The sequence below is a fragment of the Spermophilus citellus genome (genome assembly GCF_964194105.1).
Source record: "Spermophilus citellus genome assembly, chromosome: 14".
Classification (NCBI taxonomy): Eukaryota; Metazoa; Chordata; class Mammalia; order Rodentia; family Sciuridae; genus Spermophilus; species Spermophilus citellus.
In genome coordinates, this window is record NC_138194.1 from 33,258,971 (window position 1) to 33,272,608 (window position 13,638).

A 13,638-nucleotide genomic window follows, 5' to 3' on the forward strand; every position below is an offset into this window, starting at 1 on the left:
AAAGCTTAAATAATGTTATAATTTAAAATAAGCAAAATCAAGCTATTGCAAATAATCTATAAAGAAAGAAGTGAAAGATTTCTACATTGAAAACTGAAAAACACAGCTGAAAGACATAGAGAAGATCCAAATGAATGGAAAGACAGCCAATGTGCACAGATTAGAGATGTATTTTTAAGATTAAGATATCAAATTTCCCAAGTTTGTTTATAGATTCACCATAAACTCAATCAAATTTTCTGTAGGTTATTTTTTTAATTGACATGACATTTCTAAATTTTATTGGGAAAACGGAAGCTCTAGAATGGTCAAACCAATATTTACAAAATTAGGAAGTTAGAAAACATGATTTTAAGAATTATTGCAGAGCTACTATAACCAAAACAAGGTACCAAGCGCATAGAGTAGACAAATCTGTAGAACAGAATATCTGTCAAACACAAGCTAGAGGATTTCTGGGCTTGAGTAATCCAGGCTTCTCTCTATATTCATGTGAGAATAACCCAGTCAATGGAGAAACAGCCCCAAGTATAAAGATTAACTAATGTTTTACTACAATGTCAATTGAATTTAATAGAGAAAGAAATGTCATTTTAATACATGTTACCAGAGCTGTGTACATTTAGATGTGGAAAATAAAATACTCCTCAACTCCTGCTTCATTCCTTACTAAAAATTAATCATAGTTTTAACACAGACCTAAATGAATAAGCTGGAAACATAGAACCTATAGAATAAGAAAAAGTAGAAAAATATAACATGATCTTGGGATAGGCAAATATTTTTAGGACCAACATGTACAAAAGCTTTTATCATAATTGAAAACTTTTGTCATGAAAAACAATCCTTTGGGCCACAGACTGCATAACAGCATCATCAGTATCATTCATATATATATATACATATATATGCACACACACACATTTACATACACACACACATATACACACACTTCCTTATGTACCATATATTTAAAATACTAAAAATTAATACTAGAAAAAGAAAGTTACCCAATTTTTAAATGTAAGGACAAGATAGAAATAAGTATATTAAAGGGTGCTTCAGATGATTAGTTATCAGGAAAGTGCAAATGAAAATTAGAATAAGACACTACTAAATAAATACCTTGAATTAAAATTATAAACACTGACATAACAAGCATTGGCAAGGATATGTAACAAATAGAACTCATATACATTGCTGCTGAGAAGGTAAAATAGTAAGCATGACCACTTTAAAGAAACTGCTTCCTAAAAAGTTCAACATACAGTTACCGTAAGACCCATCCATCTCACTCTTTGGAATTCACCCAAGAAAACTGGAAATATACATCAAGGCCAAGATTCATGTTGGAACATTCATAGAAGCTTTAATTCATAATAGATAAGAATTGGAAACAACATAAACATCTATCAAGTAGTGAATGAATAAGTAAATTATGTTTCATTATGTGCTATAAACATGAGTGAGCATGTCAATTTTTATCATAAACCCTATCCACTAAGATATATTTTAAGTTATTACTGATTAAGTAAATATTTACATATCTAATAAATAACTCAATAGTTTTTCACTCATGTTGACTCTGAAAGTTTTCCATGTAAATAAAGTTTTCTCTAAATAGGTTCAGCATGGATAATGAAACACAGAAAAGAACAAACTAATTCTATCTGTTGTGCAAAGATAACTATTTTCAGATTGCAGTATTATATAATCAAGTGCATATGGCATTTTTTATAATACAAAAAATAAGTTAAAGGGACAATCATCAATTATCTTCAAATCAGGGCCTTATATTCTGTTTGTGATTCATATTAATGAAAATAAAAAATAAAAAATTTAAATCAATAATAAAAGGGCTTATAAAGAGAAAATATTAGCCATTGTATTCATCATAAAGAACATAATAATGAAATACCATGTAAATTCTATTTGGCTTTACATAATTCTAAATGTATACTTTCATTATTCATAAAACATTTCTTAGGCATCCCTATGTTTGGAGAGCAGTAGACATAAAGACTTCACCAAGTAATCAGTCTTAAAATGCGAAATAAGAGAAGACTGTAGAAGGAAAAAAAAGGAGAAGAAAAAAGAAAAGAAATAAATAAAAGGAAATAAAGAGGCTGGGGACATAGCTCACTTGGTAGAGTGCTTGCTTCATATGCACAGAGCCCTGGGTTCTATCCCCAGAACCACACACACACACACACACACACACACACACACACACACACATATACACAAAGGAAATAAAGCCCCTTCCCTCATTATGCTTAAAATTCAGTTTTAGGTATAGCTATACACATGTGGAATTATCTAAAACCTCATAGAACTGTTAGTATAAAATGTCTTCTGGAATCTAAACCCTAGGTCATCTACAGAGAAACTTGCTGTTTCTGTTGTTTTGTTTTCTATTTTTTTTCATATTCATAGTTTATTTATTTTTTTTAATTCCCCCTAAATTTGACAATGCCTGGAACATAGCATTTACCTGTGCTAACTCACTGTCTCCACCTTATGGTGAAGTTGTCTCGCTGAAAATGTAGTCAGGAATGCTGGTTATTGATAAAATTCTTCAAGACCAAAATTAAGTCTATTTCTCTGATTTGTCCACAGAATCTAGCACAATACTAGATCATAATATCAAATGCTTAACACAGGCACGTTAAATTTACAGTATGCAAATATTTCCTTTCTCCAAGGTTTCTTTCTGAATTGATCTTTCCAACAATTGTTTAATGCACTATTAATGTGACAATAGCTCATAATCCAGCCTTATCTTCTTTAAGTACAGGAAGATATTTCATTCCATATATAAGAAAACCAACTAGTTGAAATCTAAAGTCTGCAATCAATGAATCTCCTCTGTTCTCTACCCTCCTCTTAGAACTCTACCCTCCCAAACTTAAAATAACACATCCAGTAACAATTTAAGGTGATTACAACAACTGAACTTTTGTTTTTCTATCCACACCAGGGTGTAATATCTTCCAAATGCAAACAAGATGGCCTGGACTAACACAGGCTTTCTTCTTTAACGGAATAGTGGTGATCACGCCACTCCACCTGCAGAGGCATGTTTCTGAGGCAGTTAAGTGTTGTCTATCATCTTGGACCAGAGCAAACAAGTCCTGGCTTCCATTAGAAATATGCTTTATCAATGGAATCACCCAGAACCAGTTGACAATTACTGAGTAATACTCATTTTAAGAGATAAATACAATTGCTATGCACCATTCCTACAGTACTTAATTTGCCTTTTCAAACATTATCCATTACCTAATTTAATATTATCTTTAAATTACCTTCCTACAGTCACTCTAATCACTTCTCCCTTCAATCGTCATCATCAGTGTTACAGAACATTCTGAAATTTTCTTCTAAACATAATCCAACAATATTTTCAAATGGCTCAAGTTTTGAAATAAGCCGTCCATATTCTTCAAATATCTATTTTCTTCAAGTTAAACACTGATTAACAAATGCATCCACTTGTCTATATACCATTCAACCCATCCCTGATTCCCTAAATCAAAGACCACTTTCTCCATGAATATTTCTCCTAATTCCTTAACCCAGACATTTTTCTCTTGATTAGTTCACCGATAGAACATATTAGATAAAATGCTTATTTATCATTTAATATTCAAATGCTCCCATGGTGATTTGGCACTGGATAAAATATTCAATAAACAGTTACTGAACTGAAGTAACAGTCTAAAATGTCAAAAAAAATAGTTTCAAGAGGTAGTATTCTAAGAAACTGTAAACTGAAACATTTCATTACAAATTAAATATTTCATTCTCAGTCATAAATTCTAAAGGCATCCTGGCATAGGTGGATGATCCAATAAAACAGGTTGTGAGTATTAGAAAATACAGCCAAAGCAAGGTTTTAATTTGAGAAACTATTTGTATTTAAAGATGCAGATTTGTACAGAATTATTAGTTAAAACATTAACCTATAAATACTTAAAAATCCAGAACCACTTTAAATCATTGTTTCTTCATTACGAAAAAAACCCAGAACATTCTGAAATTTTCTTCTAAATATAATCCAACAATATTTTCAAATGGCTCAAGTTCTGAAATAAGCCATTCACATTCTTCAAATATCTATTTTCTTCAAGTTACACACTGCAATTTTTAATGACCTTAGAATTTTCAACTTAAATGTGTTTATCTGAAGTTCCTCCTTAAGAATAACTAATTACATTGCATCTGTTTTTGTAGGGTACCAGTTATAACCCCCTATAGCCCCTGAAAGAATAAAGTTTGGTTCCTCTAACAAGAAGACAGCTACTATTATCTTCAGATGAATAACCCAAACTAAAGGAATCTGGACCGTTGCTATAGCGGCTATGGAAATAAGCTTTTGTCCTCTTCAACATCAAAGTGCCAACATTCAGATCCTGTAGTTATATAGCCATTTATGATGTATTTGTTGCAACATACTGCACTGTTTTTTAAGAATACCTAATGCATTATGATGAAAAAGAAATGAATGTCTTAAAATTTGCTTTTGACACTCCTTAGTCTGAAATGCTTTTTTAAAAAGGCTCAAAATCTACTTCAGGAAACACTGTCTCAAAAAAAAGGGCTGGAAATGTAGCTCAGTGGTAGAACACTTTCCTTGCTAGGACCACTAGCTAGGTTCAGTTCCTAGTACCCAGGCGGAAAAAGAAAATGTCCGCATCTGATCAAGTCAGATTTTAAGCAATGCCCCATGAAATTACAAATGCTATATTTCTCCAAGTTCTAAAATGCTTCTCAGCCTAAATGCTTACTGAATGAATACATGCTAGAGAAACATTAATCACGCTTCTCAGCCAAGCCTAATTAATATACACAAATTAGAAAATGATACAAGAAAATAGAGCAAAATCTATGCTCTGCAGTAAATTGATTAGGCAGTTGTATCTTTTTTTTTCTTTTTTGTTTGCTTTATGTGTATGAGTGTGTGTGTGTGTGTGTGTGTGTGTGTGTGTGTGTGTGTGAGAGAGAGAGAGAGAGAGAGAGAGAGAGAGAGAGAGAGAGAGAGAATGTGCTTGTGTGTATGTCTGCTTCTACATCTAAAACATTCTTGGTACTTGAGTACTTGAGTTCAAACCCAGGACATCACACGTGTGAGGCAAGTGCTCTACCACCAAGTAGACCCCGAAACTTATTTTATTTGGGACAGTGTCTCTCACTAAGTTACCCAGGTGGCCTCGAACTTGTGATCCTCCTGTCTCAGCCTCCCACGTAGCTGGGATTACAGTTCTACATCACTAGCCTGGCTAAAGGTATATATCTTAACACCTGTCTATGACATTATAATATTCTCATCCTTGCTGACCATAGAGATGGCAAGGAAACTGGGCCTTGACCTTGACATGACCTTCAGAACATAATGGTTTTTCAGTATCCATAGCTCAGCTTTGGCTTCCCAGAACACTTGTCTATAGCAGTTCCAGAGAAAGAAAGATAAAGAGCAAGTATAGGTCAGTACAGACCCTGTCTATGGGAAAGATCAATCTCTCACCAAGAAAGTACAAAGCTTAATGTGTTATTTGTGCTATTGTTCAGCACCTCTATCTTGGATAGGGTTTTCTTTAGCAAGAATGAAAAATAATGAAGAGAATGTAGTCTGTAATAAAGGTTGAATGGCTTGTTTTAAAGTTGTAAAAGATTCATGCTTAAAATTTCAAACTCTTTAGACTGTTTCCTAGGAAATGAGATGTCCCATCTATACTGGGGATCACATCCGGGCCTGGTAATAACTGGCTGGAGCTGAGTGGCAGTGAGTCTCTGCATTCCCCAGACCCCTATTCCCTAAAGTCTACCCTTCATTTTTGCTCCCTGCCTTATATCAAGAATATCCTTATTGGGTTCCCTTGGTGTGAAGGTGAATCATGTGAATGCTGGAATCAGACTTGCTTCGGTTTAAATTCTACCACCTACTAGTTGTGTGAGCTTGGACATATTACTTTCCTTGTTCCTTCTGCCCTTTTGTTTTTTCCTTATAAAATTATAATTCTAATCACTTTGTATGGTTTAGGGGAGAATTAAACATGATTCTGACAGCAAGTACATAGCTCTGTACCTCCATAAATTACCTGCTATTAAAGAAAACACAAATGAGTTTAGATGAAATGCCCTCTACTGCCATCTCTTGGAGACAACCTTGGGCCAAGGTGGAGGACCCAGAGCCTGGAAGCTTCGTCTACGTCTGCCACTGGGGTCTGGGGAGAAGTGAGCTGAGTGTTAAAACTCAAGAGACATTGAGTCTGTTTGCTAACATTCTCCTCCAAGGCTGATGATAGTTTTTACCCATGACTGCACATTAAAACCACCTGGGTAACAGTTTAAAAACTAACAATGCTCAGTCCTTACCCCATACCCTGTAAATCAAGGTATATCGAAATGGACCTAGATTTTTTTTTAAGGTCCCACTGTGATTCTAATGCACAGATAGGCTTCAGAACCACTGACCCATGGCACAAAAAGCAGGAGGCCTATCCAGCAAGACTCATGAAGAGGTCTACATTCTTTTTTTTTTTTAATTGTAGATGGACACAATACACTTATTTCATTTGTGTATTATTATATGGTGCCGGGGATTGAACTCAGTGCCTCATGCATGCTAGGCAAGCCCTCTGCTCACTGAGCCACAATCCCGGCCCCGAGCTCTACATTCTTAAAACAAGCAGTTTAGGAAGCTCTACATTCTTAAAACAAGCAGCTTAGGAAGCTTCACAACTCAGAAATTCCTTGTCCATCTAGCAGAAAATACTGTTGTAAACATGCCTGCCCTGCGGTTACAACAGTTGCATATTTAGAAAAATATGAAGACAAATGTTTATGGAATGTGTTTTGTGTTTTTTGCAATACTGGGGATTGAATCCATGGGTGCTCCACCACTGAGCAACCACTGTAGACCCTTTCTTAACTGTTTATTTTAGGACCAAGTCTCACTAAGTTGCCAATGCTGGCCTCAAATTCACAACCCAAGCAGGGTTTAAATTCTACCCTGTTTGACCTTGACATGACCTGTGTGTGAGTCAGCCTCACAGTAGCTGGGATTACATGGGTGCACCATCACACTCCATGGAATTCGGTATTTCTTAAAGTGTGTACCCAGAGAGGTTATTTTAAATACATATTCAGGTGCATTTATATAGATTCAGGAATAATAATTTTTAAACTTCAAAACATCACTGAATTTTGCAATACCATACTGAGTAATCAAGTAATAACAGATAAGGCTATTTGTATCTTATTGCTGTAGTAAAGTCCTAAGCTTTCTACTTAAAAATGGCAAAATCATCAATAGTTTTGCATGAAATGTAAAGCAATATTATTAAAACAACACTCAAATATATGTTAATTTCCACACCAATTTGGCTAATATTTATTAAACTACAGTAGCATATCTAGGATGGCAAAAAAAAACTAGTCATTCAAGCAATTTTATGTCAATAAAATGTTACTGCAATTCTTTAGTAATCTAATATTCAAATTAACTCAGAATATTTAAGTTTAAAAAACATTGTTAAGCACAGTTTAGGTAGAGAGATAACTAATTTTGGAAAGGGGGCTATTTTAAGGACAAGTAGTATTCTTTCAGGTCACTAAATTAGACTTCCATTGTATTTAAATGTAAATTTAGATGTGCTCTACTTACTTTAGCATGAATTTTTTTTTAATCAAACATTAGCTTTCTTCTCTCACCTCTTTTTTTCATATCTGTATCTCATTTATTAATTCTGCACATTCGGATGTCCATGGGGTGGGTTGGGCAGACCACCCAAGCTAAGTGGTAGCAGAGAAACGTCCCCAAAGATCAAAAACTGGTGGCCAATGAACCTGATTCAGACACATGCTTCATTTGTTTACTTCATGTTTTAAAAATTTGAAAAACTTAAGATTCCAGCTTCTTTTAGAAAAGCAGGATCTCTAGGAAAATGGGGGCCACACTTTCTTAGCAGTTGTTGGCTGGAGCTAAGTCTCCCTGCCCGCTTAAACAGGGCACAGGCTTTGTCCAGTATCTTAAGTCACCACAACCTGTGAGTCATGAATATGTGACCTGCCAAGCTACTGGGGACTTCTGAGTTGCCAGCTTTCTCACAAAAAGGATGAGCTAATCAAGGAAGAGAGCCCTAACCTAGGCCCAAGACTATGTAGCTGCAATGGGACCTGGAAGATGGAAGGTAAAATGGTAGGCAGCAACTCTGGGAAATGAAGAAGATGGGAAGAGCTTCCTGTATATATTTGGGCAGTCAAGAGAAAGTGTTATAAGAGAAGAGTCAGGCAGACCTGTGCTTCAGTCATGGGCTCAGATGCAGGACTATCAGTTGTAAGCCCTCAGTGTTGGTGATTGGCCTCTCTGTAAACAACAATAGCTATCAATGCTAAACTGCAACTTCAATCAGGATACATGTGGTGTATTTGTCTGTTTGCTATTGATATAACAAAATATCTGAGGCCAGGTACTTTATAAAGAAAAGAGGTTTATATAGCTTACAGTTTGGGAAGCTGAAAAAATCAAAATCAGAAGTTCCTATTAATTCAGCCTCTGATGAGGGTCCCTTCTTTGGCTACATCACATCATGGCAGATGGCATTGTTGCAGGAATACAAGCAAAAAGGAGAGATGACAAGATGAGCTAGGAATCCAGAGACTGGGAAGAAGTCTTACTCTTTCATAACAACTCTCTTGCAAGAACTAACCAGGGTCTCTTCTGAGGGCAGCATCTTCAGGTCTCCCTTTCTGAGGACAGCATCCTCAGTGACCTACCACTAGCTCCACCTCTTCAAGGTTCCACCATCCCTCATATCACCATGCTCAGGAGCAAGCTTCCAACACAGGAACCCTGGGTGGACAAACCACAGCTAAACTAAGCCCTTGGTAACTGAAGCTTTGCACTCAATGCACATAACTCTCCTCATGGGGAGACAAATCCAGAACTCCTGCAGAAGTCCAGCAGATTGGAGAGGAATCAACGTTCTAAAAGCATCCAGAAAGTACAAAGGGAAAGAATCAAGCTTTAAGATGATAATAGTGGTTCTCAATTAATTTATTTGGCAATGATAACCAAACCCCTTGCTGGCTTAACTTTTTACAGAGGAGCAGGGGAGGTTGGCTGCCTGTACATGGTTCCAGAAAAAGGAAAACATTAATGATAAAGAGGGAGAGCAACCAAACACATCAGAAATGAGTGCTTTCCTTTTTAAAAAATCATCTTTTAACTTTAATTTCAGTGAACTCTACACTCTGATCCAAGACATTACCTCTGTTCATCCTGACAAGAGCTGACAAGAGTCATGGAGACCACTTGAAGCCCTCTGCCTTCCTGTTCCACTCTGTCCCAGGTTGCTGACACTGAGATCTGCAAACGGGTAGAGGTCCTCCATGGCAGGCACCAAGCAGGGTGCCAGGACACAGAAGAGAACCCTACCCTCCAGGACTCCACTGGAAGTGACCAAATGCAATTGATGACTTACACCCAATGGGACACTGCTTCACAGAATGCCACAGGGCTCAGGAACATACCCAGCCCTATTATCTAGACCCTCTCTGCATGTCCAGGTGATGCAGTATACTGGCCACAACCAGAGACTCTGTCACAAGACTGCAGTTCAAATCCTAGCTCTCCCATTTACCATCTGGGTGATCTGGGTGGCTCCTCAATCTCTCCACATCTCAGTTCCCCATCTGTAAGAACTGGGGAGTAATGGTGTCTACCTTCTGGGATTAGAGTGGGAAGTAAAAGAATCTGTACCTACAAAAGCACCTCAAATTGTGCCCTGGACACGTAACCACGTTCATCAGTCTAACCCAATTAGCCCAACGTAGAAAAGCACGTTCATCTTTGCCCCCATTTGTCCTGTCTCCAGCCAAAAGAAACATGATGAAAATGAACTTTTCCCTCAAAACTTTTCTGCCAACCGAGTGGAACTAACCTTGAACTTCCACCTCCCAAGGGATGGCTGGTCTGAGATCTTTCCACCACTCTGTGGCTTTCTATTCACAGAGTTTCCTTACAGCCTTTTAGGGAGCTGTGTTCCCTGCTAGAAGCCTCGTGGTCCTAATAATAAAATTAAAGGGTCATCACTCTGGACAGCTCTGGTGGGGGGACCACTAGCTGCTTGCGTGGATGAAGCAGCCACTGTCCACAGTGAAACAGCTGCCCCAGGACCACCTTCATCCAAAAGTCCTACCTAGCACCACAGTCCAGCCATTCCCTGCAAATCTGTCTGACCATGCAGGGAAGAAAATCCCTCTCCTAATTCCCTTCCAGATTCCCAAACTCAACCACCTCCCAGGGATTTCAGGCTCTGAATTTAAGATTCACTGCTTAGCAGTGAGAGCTCTGATGTTCCAGAGCAAACAGTTGTTTTCCTAGCCCTGACAATAAGGTAAATGAAGTTCCATCCGGGCACAAGTAAGTCATCACACAGATAAGATGCTCTGGTATTGACATGGAAATCCAAAGCAAACTGCCTTTCCAAAAATTCATCATATTTGTAAAAGGAAAAAAAATCCATTGCTACTCCGATAGCATGAATGCTAAGTATTACCTAAACACTGCATGACTTCAGATTAAACATAACCAGTGGAATTCATATTTATACCATGTCGGAAAATTAGAAATAATCCTTAAGGAAAAGTCAAATTTCCCACGAAGCTTCTTGACAGAAAGCATCCCTTTTATTCTCGTCCCTCTAAATTGAAATCTGTTAATTAGCTTGGCAGCAAAGCCTACCCAGGGCTGGTGATTGTTCACAAAGCTATTGTGCTTGGCTCTGAAAACAAGTCATGATTAGGAAATCAACATGGGAAGCGTACTTCAAACATCCAAATGCATTTGCTCTGCCTAGCAACTGGCAGGAACGTGGTGTGTTTTGTCTGTCTCTAATGTCATGTTGCTCTGGTCACTAGAACAACGTAGTTGCTACAAAAGGAGGGGGGCGGGGGCAGGGGAAACTTCTGCATTTCAGCACAGCCTGAAAGCCTGAATGAGGACCTGTGTGATTGGCTGGGTGCCTGTCCCAGTACTGTCCAAGGAAAAAGAGACGCAGTGAGGCACCCCCCACCCCCACCCCCGGCTCTATCCTCCCTCTCCTCCTCACCCCACATGGCAGCTAGGGACCTTCTGCATTTCCTCTTCAGGGAAGGCTGGGAATTGGCTGTTTCTATGAAATGAACATGACCCAGAAAAGCATTCAGCATGATCAGCCCCATGCACTTGAGAGAGTCCTCAGCTGTACTTCCCATCATCAAGTGTCTGAGCTCCTGTTTATTAAAGCACAGCTTGAACCAGCCGACACGCAGTCTTCTAGGCTAACTGTCACAGATCCTTGGCACTGGATCACCCCAACTCCTGGCTTGCAGTTCTACAGAGGAAGTCGCAGAAACTCACTTCTACAAACTATCAGAAGTCAGTGAATAGAGGAATAACTCACAGAAATTAATTCTATTTAATCAGGCATATGCTGACCAAAGGACACACATGTAGCCATTGCTGTATGCACGTGTATCAGCATAACACAGTGATAAAATACTTTGAATCCTAGAACTTGCAGTGCAATACCTCCACCTCTTAAAGTCACAAAGTGCTGAACTGTTCGATTTGAAAAACACAGTTCAACAATTATTTATTGAATACCATGCGCCAGGCACTGAGCTAACCTCCAAGAAATCAATAACGCTGAGTACATCAGAACCTTTGCTCTCCTAAATGTGCAGTCCAGCAGGGGACGCTGATAGGTACACAAACACTCAAAACTGAAGTGTGCTCCATATACTTTTTGTTTGCAAGGTTCAGAAGCAGGACAGAGAAGGGAGACATCTATTCTTTTTGAGGGTAGAAGGGGTGATATGAAAGGTTTTTACTAAGAAGTCAATACTTTAGAGGGATTCGAAAAGATGGTCAGAAATTCTTCAAGTTGATGGATAAGAACATTCAACACAGGGAGAAGGGCAGGACAATTGGCATGAGTTTACCAACCCCCAGAGCACAGAGTGAAAAGGGCACACAGCTCGCCTGTGCCAGGCACTGTCCTATGCTCTTTCCAGGCATCTCCTCAGTCCTGGCGACAATTCTTTGATGCAGGCACTAATACTATTTTCATCTCACAGATGTGAAAACTGAAGAAGACAAATTAAGAACCACTTCTAGGATCACACAACCTCTTGATACAGGTCCGGAGAATTCAGAAGATCGCTCAAATTCCAGTGTCCCCAGATACCCAACCACAACTAAGTGCTCAATAATATTTAATGAATAATCAATAGGTAAACGAGTGCAAACAATTAAACTTGGAATTTTAAGGCAAAAAGTTCAAGGAGTCTGGCAGAAGGAAGAGGGTAAAAAGGGTCCTATGAAAATTCAGTAGAGGAGGGCATGGAAGGCCGGGGGTGTGGGATGGGGCAGCTTCACTGCCAGAAACCCATCCTGCGACCCTTCTGGCTTAGAAGACATGATCACTGTATAGAAATTCCCCTTCACAGCAAAGTGAGGAACACTGCCAAGTCAAGAATGAATCCAAGGGGCCAGGGGTGTGGTGGCACATACCTGTAATCCTAGCAGCTCAGAAGACTGAGACAGGAGGATTGCAAATTCAAAGCCAGCCTCAGCAACTTAGCAAAGCCCTAAGCAACTCAGCGAAATCCTGTCTCTAAATAGGGCTGTGGATGTGGCTCACTGATTAAGCACCTATAGGTCCAATCCCTGGTGTCAAAGGAAAAAAAAAAAAGAATGAAGCCAAAGGGCTGAGCATGTACCTCAGTGATAAGGTGCTTGCCTAGATGTGCAAGGCTCTGGGTTCAATCCCTAAAAGAGAGAAAGAGAGGGAATGCAAACAGGAACCTCAATTATGGGACTACTATAATAACTCAGGCGAGAAACTCAGAGCACAAAGTGAGTGATAGAGAAGATGGAGAGTTGATAGACCTTACAAAGTACTTGCATATCCAAATATCTCTGAGCTAGCACTCAGTTGGGCAATGCAGGGGAGAATCACATCTGCAGGTCGGCAGAGCTGGGTCAACTAGGGGGAGCATTTTATCATCTGATCTTTTTTTTCCTGAAAGCTCTTTGGCGCAGGTCAGAGTGAAACCAAGAGTGTTTCTTTCACCACTGATTCACAATCATCGGTATGCAGATACCAAACAAAGATTCGGAATCGGATCTCATTAAAAGTAATGTTTGTTTTTGAAGAAATACACAAACTTCAAAAATTTTAGGAATTACCATATCTGTTTAAAAGAAATACTACCAGTATAGCTTCTACACAGCAAATATTCCGCAGATGTCCCTCGCTGTTTGTCTGAAAGGATCAGGAAAAGAGATGAAAATTATAGCTTGATATAGCTTTATTTGATTGACTCCACTCAGTCAAATAAAGATTTGAGTCCCCATACACCAAAACTAAACTATTCCAAGAAATACCACCAACAGAACACTGAAGGTCAGGCCAAAATAGAGCTTTGGATCCACTGGAGAGGATAAGAAAATAACGTAAGTAAATATACTGTAAGGTAAGAAACAATATCACAGGAGAGTAAGAACATTCTAGAAGGACTCAAAGGAAAACGCAGGCCCGTCTCATTTTGAGGGTCAGAAAAAGGTGTACAAAGTAAGTAGCATTT

General features: G+C 38.5%; 1 protein-coding gene across 2 annotated transcripts in view; it reads right to left on the bottom strand.

Annotated features, from left to right (window-relative positions):
- The window catches only part of PREX2 (phosphatidylinositol-3,4,5-trisphosphate dependent Rac exchange factor 2), a 294,603-nt gene that overhangs the window by 247,585 nt on the left and 33,380 nt on the right, over nt 1–13,638 (bottom strand). Inside the window, exon 1 of one of the 2 annotated variants that reach the window (XM_081266437.1) lies at nt 8,510–8,590. The exons of the other annotated variant lie outside the window; for it this stretch is intronic. The gene's annotated coding sequence lies outside the window, so the exon portion shown is untranslated. Of the gene's footprint in view, nt 1–8,509; nt 8,591–13,638 lie in introns of those variants that run through there. 2 annotated transcript variants of the gene reach the window in all.